At 42.0% G+C, this 14106-nt stretch overlaps 1 protein-coding gene across 7 annotated transcripts in view; it reads right to left on the reverse strand.

Moving 5' to 3' along the window:
- The window catches only part of KMT2E (lysine methyltransferase 2E (inactive)), an 87969-nt gene extending 74094 nt beyond the window's left edge, over positions 1-13875 (reverse strand). For 5 of the 7 annotated variants that reach the window (XM_073652254.1, XM_073652252.1, XM_073652251.1 and 2 more), the window contains exon 1: positions 13493-13874. The gene's annotated coding sequence lies outside the window, so the exon portion shown is untranslated. Of the gene's footprint in view, positions 1-13492 lie in introns of all 7 variants that reach the window. The other 2 variants (XM_073652253.1, XM_073652250.1) reach the window with 2 other exon arrangements.
- Between the last annotated feature and the right edge of the window lie 231 nt (positions 13876-14106).

A 14106-nucleotide genomic window follows, 5' to 3' on the forward strand; every position in this document is an offset into this window, starting at 1 on the left:
ATTTTTGTGTGATTTTGTTGTCAGCACATTCAACTTTGCACAGAACAAAGTATTAAATGAGAATATTTCATTCATTCAGATCTAGGATGTGTTATTTGAGTGCTCCCTTTATTTTTTTTTGAACAGTGTACACACACACACACACACACACACACACACACACACACACACACACACACACACAAACAGTACAGACCAAAAGTTTGGACACACCTCATTTAAAGATTTTTCTGTATTTTCATGACTTTGAAAATTGTACATTCACACTGAAGGCATCAAAACTATGAATTAACACGTGGAATTATATACTTAACAAAAAAAGTGTGAAACAACTGAAAATATGTCTTATATTCTAGGTTCTTCAAAGTAGCCACCTTTTGCTTTGATGACTGCTTTGCACTCTTGGCATTCTCTTGACTTCTTGGCTTCAAGAGGTAGTCACCGGAAATGGTTTTCACTTCACAGGTGTGCATTGTCAGGTTTAATAAGTGGGATTTCTTGCCTTATAAATGGGGTTGGGACCATCAGTTGTGTTGTGCAGAAGTCAGGTGGATACACAGCTGATAGTCCTACTGAATAGACTGTTAGAATTTGTATTGTGGCAAGAAAAAAGCAGCTAAGTAAAGAAAAATGAGTGGCCATCATTACTTTAAGAAATGAAGGTCAGTCTGAAAAATTGGGAAAACTTTGAAAGCGTCCCCAAGTGCAATTGCAAAAACCATCAAGCGCTACAAAGAAACTGGCTCACAAGAGGACCGCCCCAGGAAAGGAAGACCAAGAGTCACCTCAGCTTCTGAGGATAAGTTCATCCGAGTCACCAGCCTCAGAAATTGCAGGTTAACAGCAGCTCAGATTAGAGACCAGGTCAATGCCACACAGAGTTCTAGCAGCAGACACATCTCTACAACTGTTAAGAGGAGACTTTGTGCAGTAGGCCATCATGGTAAAATAGCTGCTAGATGGAATAGCATGCCGCTGCAAGATGCTGTGGCAGACATGCTGGTTCAGTATGCCTTCAATTTCAAATAAACCCCAACAGTGTCACCAGCAAAGCACCCCAACACCATCACACCTCCTCCTCCATGCTTCATGGTGGGAACCAGGCATGTAGAGTCCATCCGTTCACCTTTTCTGCGTCGCACAAAGACACGGTGGTTGGAATCAAATATCTCAAATTTGGACTCATCAGACCAAAGCACAGATTTCAACTGGTCTAATGTCCATTCCTTGTGTTCTTTTGCCAAACAAGTCTCTTCTGCTTGTTGCTTGTCCTTAGCAGTGGTTTCCTAGCAGCTATTTTACCATGAAGGCCTGCTGCACAAAGTCTCCTCTTAACAGTTGTTGAAGAGATGTGTCTGCTGCTAGAACTCTGTGTGGCATTGACCTGGTCACTAATCTGAGCTGCTTTTAACCTGCGATTTCTGAGGCTGGTGACTCGGATAAACTTATCCTCAGAAGCAGAGGTGACTCTTGGTCTTCCTTTCCTGGGGCTGTCCTCATGTGAGCCAGTTTCTTTGTAGCGCTTGATGGTTTTTGCAACTGTACTTGGGGACACTTTCAAAGTTTTCCCAATTTTTTGGACTGACTGACCTTCATTTCTTAAAGTAATGATGGCCACTTGTTTTTCTTTACTTAGCTGCTTTTTCTTGCTAGAATACAAATTCTAACAGTCTATTCAGTGGGACTATCAGATGTGTATCCACCAGACTTCTGCACAACACAACTGATGGTCCCAACCCCATTTATAAGGCAAGAAATCCCACTTATTAAACCTGACAGGGCACACCTGTGAAGTGAAAACCATTTCCGGTGACTACCACTTGAAAGCTCATCAAGAGAATGCCAAGAGTGTGCAAAGCAGTCATCAAAGCAAAAGGTGGCTACTTTGAAGAACCTAGAATATAAGACATATTTTCAGTTTTTTCACACTTTTTTGTTAAGTATATAATTCCACATGTGTTAATTCATAGTTTTGATGCCTTCAGTGTGAATGTACAATTTTCTTAGTCATGAAAATACAGAAAAATCTTTAAATGAGAAGGTGTGTCCAAACTTTTGGTCTGTACTGTATATATATATATATATATATATATATATATATATATATATATATATATATATATATATATATATATATATATATATATATATATATATATATATATATATATACACACACATACATACACACACACACACACAGTGGGTACGGAAGGTATTCAAGGTATTCGGACCCCTTTCAATTTTTCACTCTGTGTTTCGTTGCAGCCATTTGGTAAATTCTAAAAAGTTCATTTCTTTTCTCATTAAAAGTACACTGCACCCTATCTTGACTGAAAAAAAACAAAACAAGAAATGCAGAAATTTTTGTAAATTTATTAAAAAAAAGAAAAACTGAAATATCACATGGTCATAAGTATTCAGACCCTTAGCTCAGTATTGAGTAGAAGCACCTTTTTGAGCTGGTACAGCCATGAGTCTTCTTGGGAATGATGCACAAGTTTTTCCCACCTGAATTTGGGGATCTTCTGCCATTCTTCCTTGCAGATCCTCTCCAGTTCCGTAAGGTTGGATGGTGAACATTGGTGGACAGCCATTTTCAGGTCTCTCCAGAGATGCTCAATTGGGTTTAGGTCAGGGCTCTGGCTGGACCAGTCAAGAATGGTCACAGAGTTGTTCTGAAGCCACTCCTTTGTTATTTTAGCTGTGTGCTTAGGGTCATTGTCTTGTTGGAAGGTGAACCTTTGGCCAAGTCTGAGGTCCAGAGCACTCTGGAAGCGATTTAATCCAGGATATCTCTGTACAGTCATAGCCAAAAGTTTTGAGAATGACACCAAAATTATATTTTCACATGATCTGCTGGCCTCTGGTTTTTATTAGTGTTTGTCTGATGTTTATATCACATACAGAAATATAATTGCAATCATATTATGAGTACCAATAGGTTATATTGACAGTTAGAATGAGTTAATGCAGCAAGTCAATATTTGCAGTGTTGCCCCTTCTTCAAGACCTCTGTAATTCTCCCTGGCATGCTCTCAATCAACTTTTGGACCAAATCCTGACTGATAGCAGTCCATTCTTGCATAATCAATGCTTGCATTTTGCCAGAATTTGTTGGTTTTTGTTTGTCCACCCGTCTCTTGATGATTGACCACAAGTTCTCAATGGGATTAAGATCTGGGATGTTTCCAGGCCATGGACCCAAAATCTCTATGTTTTGTTCCATGAGCCATTTAGTTATCACCTTTGCTTTATGGCAAGGTGCTCCATCATGCTGGAAAAGGCATTGTTGGGCGCCAAACTGCTCTTGGACGGTTGGGAGAAGTTGCTCTTGGAGGACATTCTGGTACCATTCTTTATTCATGGCTGTGCTTTTAGGCAAGACTGAGTGAGCCGATTCCCTTGGCTGAGAAGCAACCCCACACATGAATGGTTTCAGGATGCTTTACAGTTGGCTTGAGACAAGACTGGTTGTAGCGCTCACCTCTTCTTCTCCGAATAAGCTGTTTTCCAGATGTCCCAAACAATCTAAAAGGGGATTCATCAGAGAAAATGACTTTGCCCCAGTCCTCAGCAGTCCACTCCCTGTACCATTTGCAGAATATCAGTCGGTCCCTGATGTTTTTTCTGGAGAGAAGTGGCTTCTTTGCTGCCCTCCTTGAAACCAGCCCTTGCTCAAAGAGTCTCCGCCTCACAGTGCGTGCAGAAGCACTCACACCAGCCTGCTGCCATTCCTGAGCAAGCTCGGCACTGCTGGTAGTCCGATCCCGCAGCTGAAACAGTTTTAAGATACGGTCCTGGCGCTTGCTGGTCTTTCTTGGGCACCCTGGAGCCTTTTTTGACAACAATGGAAGCTCTCTCCTTGAAGTTCTTGATCATGCGATAGATTGTTGACTGAGGTGCAATCTTTGTAGCTGCGATACTCTTCCCTGTTAGGCCATTTTTGTGCAGTGCAATGATGGCTGCACGTGTTTCTTTAGAGATGACCATGGTTAACTGAAGAGAAACAATGATACCAAGAACCAGCCTCCTTTTTAAGTGTCCAGTGATGTCATTCTTACTTAATCATGACTGATTGATCCATTAACACAGGTGTGGGTGTTGATGAGGACAGGGCTGGCGATCAATCACTAAAACAATGTTAGCTGCTCCTTTTAAGGCAGGACTGCAATGATGTTGAAATGTGTTTTGGGGGTTAAAGTTCATTTTCTGGGCAAATATTGACTTTGCAAGTACAGTAATTGCTGTTAAGCTGATCACTTTGACATTCAGGAGTATATGCAAATTGCCATTACAAAAAACGAAGCAGTAAACTTTGGAAAAATTACTATTTGTCTCATTCTCAATACTTTTGGCCATGACTGTACTTGGCCGCATTCATGTTTCCCTCAATTGCAACCAGTCATCCTGTCCCTGCAGCTGAAAAACACCCCCATAGCATGATGCTGCCACCACGTTTTACTGTTGGGATTGTATTGGGCAGGTGATGAGCAGTGCCTGGTTTTCTCCACATATACCACTTAGAATTATCACCAAAAAGTTCTATCTTCGTCTCATCAGACCAGAGAATCTTATTTCTCGTAGTCTGGGAGTCCTTCTTGTGTTTTTGTGCAAACTCTATGAAGGCTTTTCATATGTCTTGCACTGAGGAGAGGCTTCCGTCGGGCCTCTCTGCCATAAAAGGCCCGACTGGTGGAGGGCTGCAGTGATAGTTGACTTTGTGGCGCTTTCTGCCATCTCCCTACAGCATCTCTGGAGCTCAGCCACAGTGATCTTGGGGTTCTTCTTTACCTCTCTCACCAAGGCTCTTCTCCCACGATTGCTCAGTTTGGCTGGACGGCCATGTCTAGGAACAGTTCTGGTGGTCCCAAACTTCTTCCCTTTAAGGATTATGGAGGCCACTGTGTTCTTAGGAACCTTGAGTAATGCAGAAATTCTTTTGTAACCTTGGCCAGATATGTGCCTTGCCACAACTCTGTGTCTGAGCTCCTTGGGCAGTTCCTTTGAGCTCATGATTCTCATTTGGTCTGACATGCACTGTGAGGTGTTATATAGACAGGTGTGTGCCTTTCCAAATCAAGTCCTATCAGTTTAATTAAACACAGCTGGACTCCAATGAAGGAGTAGAACCATCTCAAGGTCAAAGGGTCTGAATACTTAGGACTGTGATATTTCAGTTTTTCTTTTTTTAATAAATTTGCAAAAATTTCTACATTTGTTTTTTTTCAGCCAAGATGGGGTGCAGAGTGTACTTTAATGAGAAAAAAATCATTTTTTTTTAGAATTTACCAATGGCTGCAATGACAGTGAAAAAAATTAAAATTTAAAGGGGTCTGAATACTTTCTGTACCCAATATTTTTATATATATATATATATATATATATATATATATATATATATATATATATATATATATATATATATATATATATATATATATTTTTTTTTTTTTTCTGGTAAGCCAATAAAGGTATCACTCCAAGAATACTTTTATCATTTTTTGGGCATAAAAGTATTTACATCGATTACAATAGGTAAATAGCCATTTAGGATTAAAACCAATATTAATTTTGTACCACCCCTTTAATATGCTGAAAGAATCTGCCTAATTTAGCTGCGAACAAAGTTGTTTTACAGTTTGAACTGTCTAGAACTTTATCTTTCTCTGTAAAAATTTTTCCATGTGTGAAATAGAATAATGCATTCTTCCTAGCAAATAAATTTTGAACCAAACCTACAAAAGATTCTGAATATAGAAACATTTTGAATTAAATCTTTATTCACCAGTTTAGTATGCCACAAATCCCCCTCTACAGGATATTATTACCTATACTCTTAACACCTTGACATATATGAATGTCAAATGAGCATATATCACTTTGTGCTCTTAACGTACTGATGCAATCAACTCACAGAGACCAACAGGTATACATATATCAGGAGTATGGCTAACTGCTAGGATTGGTGTTCTCACAGATTTCAGCAATTTAATCCCCAAAGGCCGATGTCAACAGTGACACATGAGGAGTTAGAGGAAGTGTGCTCTCTCTGTCAAACAGCCCCGTACTGTGACTGCAAACCAGGGTTGTGGAGTCAGAATAAAATGGACAGATTCCTAAAATACATAAATTGGGTACAGTAGTGCAATGTAGGATGTGCTGTAAATGTTTTCATAAGGATTTGGGAAAGTTATGAAATGTCCTATAAGTGCCTGTTCTCTTCCCGATCTAAGGATTTCAGCTTTTTGATGAGATGAATCTGTGCTGCACTTTATGTACACGCTCAGTAGTGAGGCAGAGCTGTGGAGTCTGAGTCAGGGAAATTGAGGAGTTGGTGGTTTGGTTACAGACTTCACAGCTCTGCTGCAAACTATGTTGACGTGGTTTGCCGAGAACCCTACATTGAAAAATATTTTCCCATCTCAGATATTTTTGGCATGTTTAACCAGTGATCAACTCGACACAATGTAATTGTCAAATGAATCCCTTGTTGTAATCAAATATTGTTACACTGCACTCAGCAGAGGAAGCTACAGTGTTGAGATTCATACTAGGCATTTGCTAAATAAATAGGCAACAAAGACAGCAAATATAACAAAAACCAAACATTTACATAATTTTAGTGTAAAATGCTAGCGTTCCCCCATAATGGAAGACCTGTTTAATAACAGATGGCTAGACAGAGCACTCAGAATATTTGTGTGTTCATGTTTGATCATCATCCTGAATATAGGATTTGAGCCGGTCATAAGACACAGGAGGGCTGCAATCGGCCACCAATCGGTTACCAATGCCTTAGATAGTTCAATGCTTCACTACACAGAAAAAAAGACAAGCACATCAGATCTTTTCAGAAACCACAGGATATGACGAGGGTCCTGTCATGTAATGTTTATCATTGTAATACATCAGGCTACATAATCTTACTCTGGCTGTATCATCCTCCATGTCAACTTTAGCAACAAAGATACTCCACTGTTCACTAGGTATATTACAGCGCATAACTCGATCTCCGCAACATAGTAAGCACCTCCACTAGCTAAATTGGTATAATTGGATACTGCAGTAAGAAACAAAGCAAGGTGATTTAGCTCCAGCACTGACTTACTGTGTACAGAATGGTTAAGCAAATTCATTAACCAATCCAAACAGATGCATGTGAGGCTATTCTCACCAATGTTGACACATCATAGCTGAGTACACCATCTGAGGTGTCCATGGTGTCACTGGGCAATCATGGATGGACCTATAGTGTACCTCCATATGCCTCATTTCATACAGTATCAGGAAAAAAATATGGCATCCACCAGTGGCCATGTTTGAAACATATTTGCACTGCTTGTTAGGGAGTCATCTCTTACATTTCTAACAGCTGATGCCTTTGTTGAATAAGTCACCGCCAGGTAAGTCTGGCATCTAGGTCAAGATGAGCATTCCTGTGTATGGAAGAGTTGGGGGAAAACATCCATCTAATGTGTGTGGGGCTTTAGGCTACACAATGACTTGTGGACTTTTCACATAAGATTGCAATGTCGTAGGGCAAAATCACAAGTCATGATAGTGAATGTGGTTGCGCTGCAACCATTAAGTGGCAAGATTGCAACTCTACTGGATTTCAGCACCACCTCATTCCCTGTCATTGCTTGCTATTGTGGCAGAGCTATATTACAATCATATACTGTGTGTCCATGAGTAAGGCTGTGTGCCCACTATGCGTTTTTAATGCGTTTCTGCAGCTGCGGAAATGCATTAAAAACGCATGGTAGAAGGTCTGCCATGTTCCCCAATGATAATCCGCATGTGCTTTGCACATGCTGTGGAAATTTCCGCTGCGGATTATCATTGCGGAAAAAAAAGCAGCACTACCAATTATTTTGCGCAAGTGCTGCGTTTTCACCGCCATTGACTTGCATTAGAACGCGTCAATTCCGCAAGACTGCATCTGTACTTGCGTAATTGGCACGTTCTAATGTGCGGATGGTACCCGGGTGTAGAGGAGAGTCTCATCCACACCCAGGTACCATTAAAAAAAGAATAAAATAAAAAATAAATGTATATTTACCTTCCGGCGGCCCGCTCCTCATTGCTTCCCAGCACTTTGTGGTGGATTGAAGGACCTGCGCTGACGTCAGAGTCATGTGACGGGTCACGCGACGCTGACGTCGGCAGGTCTTTCAATCCACCGCTGTCGGCAAGGGAGAACGGAGTGTAAAGCAGGACACCGGGGGCCATCGGAGGGTAAGTATACATTTATTTTTTTATTTTTAACCACTCTCTCGGGTCACACTATATAAATCCATGCCGTTTGCATGGATTTATATAGTGTGACCTAGTTGTCACAAGCACTTTCCAAGTGATGCTACTCGCTTGGAAAGCGCTTGTCAATCTGCATGCGGAAAGGTCAGTGAATAACGCTCCATTTCCACATGTCCCTGGCAGGAAAACGCATGTACAATCCGCATGCGTTTTTTTCTGCCAGGGAGATGCAGAAACGCTCAGGAAAAAATCCTGAGCATTTCTGCATCGTGAGCACATAGCCTAACTGTAGTTTTAGCTTAAAGGTTTTTTGGACATAGGAGCCATGTCTTTTATTTCTGCAACTTCCGTTAACTCACCATGGTTTTACAGTAGTTGTGGCAATATACCACGTGACTGCTAAATCTGCATATACCCTAATGGGTAAATTAAACTCTGCACTGGAGAAGCTTGATGAAAGACTTGCAGACCCTATAACAAGCAAGTGACAACAACGTGGATTATGCTGTGACTTCCAAATGTGACAGACACAGCATCTGGAGTAGGCGCAGAGCGCCGAAACAACCTCCACTGGATCTGCAGGTGCGTTGTAAGGAGACTATGCCTTTGTTTTATTATTTTCAATCAAACACTGGCTATAAAAAAAAAAATTATATATATTCCTGTTGGACAACCCCTGTAATCCCGAGCCTTTAGTTCAAGATATAAGCCGCTGCTCTTTTGAAAATGCCACTGGAATTAACGTACAACACATCGTTTACCATTACATCAAGGTCCAATTCATTGACATGTGCTAGTTTGGTATGCAAATTGGACCAAACTAGTACATGTCTGAGTTGTTTTGTTTTTTATACGGGGTGGTATGATGCATAGGACATATACATGAAAATTGCATGTGTGAATGGGGCCAAGAAGTCAACTAAATTTTTCAAGACTGTGGAACAAAATTTCAAATAGATATTCTAATCAATCAATCTTAAGATGGTCTGACCATAACGTCTACAGTAATTCACATCAGTTTTTCCACATACATGTGCTGTCAGTGTTTTTTACTGACACATTTTATTGGGCGATTTACATGTCGGGATTTTTTTTGGGTTGTTTTGCTGACCAATGGTATGTATTAAAAAAAAACAAAAAAAAACAAACCAGGACAAGCTGACTCTTTATGCCATTGGACTTGCATCTATGTTCTGTCTAATATTCACTGACTAGTTGCCAGGAGGAGCTTGAGAAACCTGTCAGTTTTTATTGCATATCAGAAAAACGAATGGTAAAAAAAATGACACAGGACAAGCATGAAAGGAGAATCTTTCTGGTTGTTTTTTGCATACGCAAGAGAAAAAAAATACATTTGGTGTTTTATTTGGACTTCGTGTTTGTCTGGTACTTTATTTATGCACAAGTACATAATGCATGAGTAGCACAAAATGGTCCAATCTAGCTCATGAAAGAATGACTGCACTTACAAACATTTCTCACTTAGACCAACAAAAGATATGATAAATTGCTTTAAAAAAAGGGGGGAGGGGAGAGGAGCTAAGAAGATCCAATAGTTATATTTTAAGTGACAATGAATACTTCTAATGTAAGACTGTGTTCACATTTAAACACTTATCGTAAATTCCATTGTCTTGGGAATAAAAAAAAGTGCTGCATTCGGTGCTATTTTTACAATTAAAACAGCTACATTGATAGAATCTGATAGACCCACCCACTAGTAGTCAGTCAATGGGGTACACAGTCACCAATAGTGTCCACTGAGCAACTAATGAAGGAACATTGCTCTAGATCTAGATAAAAAAGAAAAACAAGCAGAACATTGAGGCGTCCATTTGTAATTAGTAAGAGGAAGGTAGTAAGGTACTGCCAGTCAAGACATGTAAAGTTACCCATCTAATAAAAAAAAAAGATAAAAAAAAACAAAGCATTAAAGAAGTTGCACACTACTTTATATGAACCCCCCCAATGTATCCCCCTGGGGCCCAGAAGTGTTTTTGTAAATATCTTGAGGTACCTTTTCTGCCTCTGAGCGGCGCTATCACTGGCCGCTCCGAGGCATCACGTGACGTTAAGTGAGGGGTACGTAATATTTAGAAAGAAACGCAGCACTACTGGACCTGGGTGCTTGAGTTGGGTCCAAAGCCTTGAAATGTCGCGATAACCTCAGCACACCAAATGATATAAAAAGATACTTTTATTTGCAGTCCACAGTAAAAACGTTTCGGTCGACAAGACCTTCATCAGTGTAAAAGTTACTGGGATAGGAGCAGGAGAAGAGAAGGAGATGGGACTCAAGTGAGGGGTGACATCAGTGACGCACTCCCCGCAGTGGACGCTGGGTTGTGGGCGGTGTTACCCCGTGCGTCACGTCACACCCAGCATCCACTGCGCGTTTTCCCAGTGAATGAGGAGAGGCAGAGCATGCGGTGGATGCTGGGTGTGATGCGCAGGGTAACCCCGCCCACAACCCAGCAGCCACCGGTGGAACGCGGAAGAGGGACCCTCGGCTGCAGCCTGGACTTGTCGTGACATCAGCGCCAGCTGCAGCAGGGGGTCGCGTGATGCCTGTGAAAAACAGACTTTATAAAACCAGATTTCTCTGCAATCAGACCTCTGCTATGGGCCATACAGGTAAGTATAGATTTACTTTTCTATCATTTGTATGCCCATATTAGAGGTCTGATATCGCCCAGGGGGATGACAGATTCCCTTTAAGGGAAATATGTCATCAATTTTTCACTACCCCATCTGAGAACAGCATCATGTAGGGGCAGAGACATTAATTTCAGCAATGTGTAACTTACTGGGCAGCTTGATGCCATTTTGATAAAATCACAGCTCTTTGAATACTGAGCTTTATATAACGCCACCCACACCACTGATTGACAGCTATTTGTGTACACTGTGCATAGGCTGAAAGCAGACAGTCAGTGGTGACGTGGTTATACAGAGCTCATAAATATGGAGGACGACATGGCAGCAGATTTATTGGTCTTCAAAATGATAATCTTCTGCTGATAAAAATGACATCACTGGAACCAGAGTCTGTTTGTACTCTATGCTGCTCTCAGATTTGGTGGCAGAAACCTGGTCACAGATTCCCTTTATAGAGACTCTGGAGAACCCAACATGTTAGCGCATTACAAGGACATCCATTGATTTCACTGGGACCTATGTAATGCTTAATTTACCATATGGGAGTGCTACTGGGGTAAATGAACTTGTGCTTCTGCATTCACCCACAGATAAGAGTTCTCAACATTGGAAGACCCTGTTTGAAGCAATATGATCTTTATACAGTATAACCCACAAAATGTACAGGTATACTGGTTAGCTCCATGGATTTATCGAGGAGCTAAAATAAAAATGAGCCACACAGCAAACCTGGGCTTCAAATTATGAAAACTCAAGTAGGTCACCTATCAACTGAGATCAAAATGTCTCAAAATCAAACTAAATATGCTTGATGTACTTTTAACGGATATTAAAAGATTCTGTTTTTTTCTAACAAAAATGTACTATGCTAACTGGTGGTTGCCAATATGAAAAAAGTCAGTGAGAACAGAGGCTTAGTCAGATAAGATTATGAATGAAAAAGCTTCACCCCCCCCAAAAAAATGAAAAATAAATTTAATATCAGGAAGTGAGAATTGTAAACAGTCCCAAGTACATTTCCTGTGAACAGCAAGGTATGTCAGCAGGATAACAAGGGGTTAAAGTGGAGCAGGAAGACAATATACATAGGAGTATACACTATGCACTCCCTCATCACCGCCCCCTTCCCTCCACAGCAGACACCCCTACAGAAATCCTGCTAAGCTTTACAGCCTTCAATATCAAGTTGAAGCAGCCTAGGGTTCAAGCAGATCTAGGGTTCACGCTGTTTATCTGCAACCAGAAATGTCAGTTATAGGCAAAACCTGTTCGGAAATCACTTCTCCAGAATATTACAAGCCACACAGTGCATTATTTTATAGCAAGCAAGGCCACTATGTCAGAGTCCCAGCAATAAAGGCATTATATATATCGAAAACCTCCTTCTCCACATGTATGAGCTGCAGACATATGTGCTGCATGGGGTGTGGAGACCCAGAAATGATTAGATTACAACATCAGCTGAGGGGGCGCCATTTTTTAGACTCGCCAAAGGACAAAAGAGGGAGATACCAACAAATGGTGGTAGTCACCAAGTACATACAATCGCCCCTCATTTCTCTCAAGATCCCTTATCCCGCCAGGAGAAGGGGGCAAAAATAACCCTCCAGTTAGTATTACTTAGGAGAGCTGGGGAGGTGACCAAGTTCTGTTAATAAACAACCTGATTAATGCTACCATGGAAGAACAATGTATCCGCATGATAAAGGAGGGGTGCACATACATCATATGGTACATATGCATGCAGCCTGGGTCTGGATCTCCTGGCAGGGTGAAGGCAAGCATGGTGTTCCCTTCCTTTGTGTGATGGTGTTGTGTCTGAGCTGGCCTGGCTTCCACATACACACAGGATCGCTTGTTCCTCCCCCATCCATGTCTGCAGCCTGTGAGCAGAAAGCCCTGGAAAGACCTACAGCTTTGCAGAGGGTGTGAGAGGATGTACACACCAGCCAGCCCTCCTGGGCATCATAGCCATGTTTTCCTTTTGCGTACAGCACAGAATCTGCCTATAAATGTCTGCCATATTCACACCACGATCACTAAACGTCTCCTTCCTGCAGATATATTGCTTCTATAAAAGGGACAGGACATCAACTCCTAGCCTAAAAGATAGGAGAAACACCTATGCCTATATACATATTACATACAGGGGAACCCTATACAGCTAGTATGGGAAAGAGAGCAGCCATTATTCTACCACATTAACCATTTATGAAGCCGAAATACAATTACCACTATTTTTTCCAGCAGTAGAAGAAGAAGAAAACAACAAGGTGCCAGAGATATAAAGTGAGAGGCCTGAAAGATAAACGGTGAAACGTGCAGAAAAAGACAAGTGCAGGGTTAACATGGAGCAAAAGGTAAAAGCAATGCAAAGAAGCTGCCCACCCCCCTCCATCACTGCCAAAGTCAGCTATGTGGACCACGAACCCGCCATATTCCTTCATCCTGACCCTTCACTACAAGGCTGGAGCGCAGGGACACTTGGCACATATTCACACCCACCACGGCACTGCAAACCGACGGGAAAAGAAAGCGTCAAGGAAAAGCATAAAGAGACGCCACTATAACTTACCTCCAACGTGCCAAAGCCAGGAAACAGGACACCGAGAACGGAAATACGCACCCGTGAAGGGTGACGGCAATGGCCGCTACCGTGAGTGTGAAGGCTGCTAGCACAGGAGCTCACTCCCAGCAGTTGTGCGCTGACAGGAAAAGCGACGTCAGAGGCAGCCCCGGGAACCGTTACTCAGGGGACCGAACTGACCGGCGGCGGCGGCAGAGCTAGAGCTGACTGAACCCGCTGCACAGGGGAAGCTATGGAGGTGTTCGCAGTGCCCAAGCTGACTGCAGCCCCAATGTGTACAAACCCCGCTCCTCCCGTGTCTCAGCCTACGCTGGCTCTATGTCACTGCCTCTCTCTGGAAAATGGCGTCGGATGCTCGCACGGGGTTTCCTAACCCTGCTGCCACGGACTCAACACAAGACTGTTGCGGGTGTGGAAAGGGCCTAGCTGCAGCCATGCCCACAAGCAAAATGGCGACACACGCACCACAGTCTACACCATTTTGCTTGTGGGCACTAAATTGCCCGGCTAGAGCGTCACGCCTTCCACACACGGGGAAAGCGAGAGGGCCGTGCCCTTATATGTAATGGCGGAGCCGTCCAGCTGGAAATGTGTAAAAAAAA

This window comes from Phyllobates terribilis, unplaced genomic scaffold (genome assembly GCF_046119375.1).
Source record: "Phyllobates terribilis strain yellow unplaced genomic scaffold, ASM4611937v1 Scaffold_11__3_contigs__length_659146591, whole genome shotgun sequence".
NCBI classification, from domain to species: Eukaryota; Metazoa; Chordata; class Amphibia; order Anura; family Dendrobatidae; genus Phyllobates; species Phyllobates terribilis.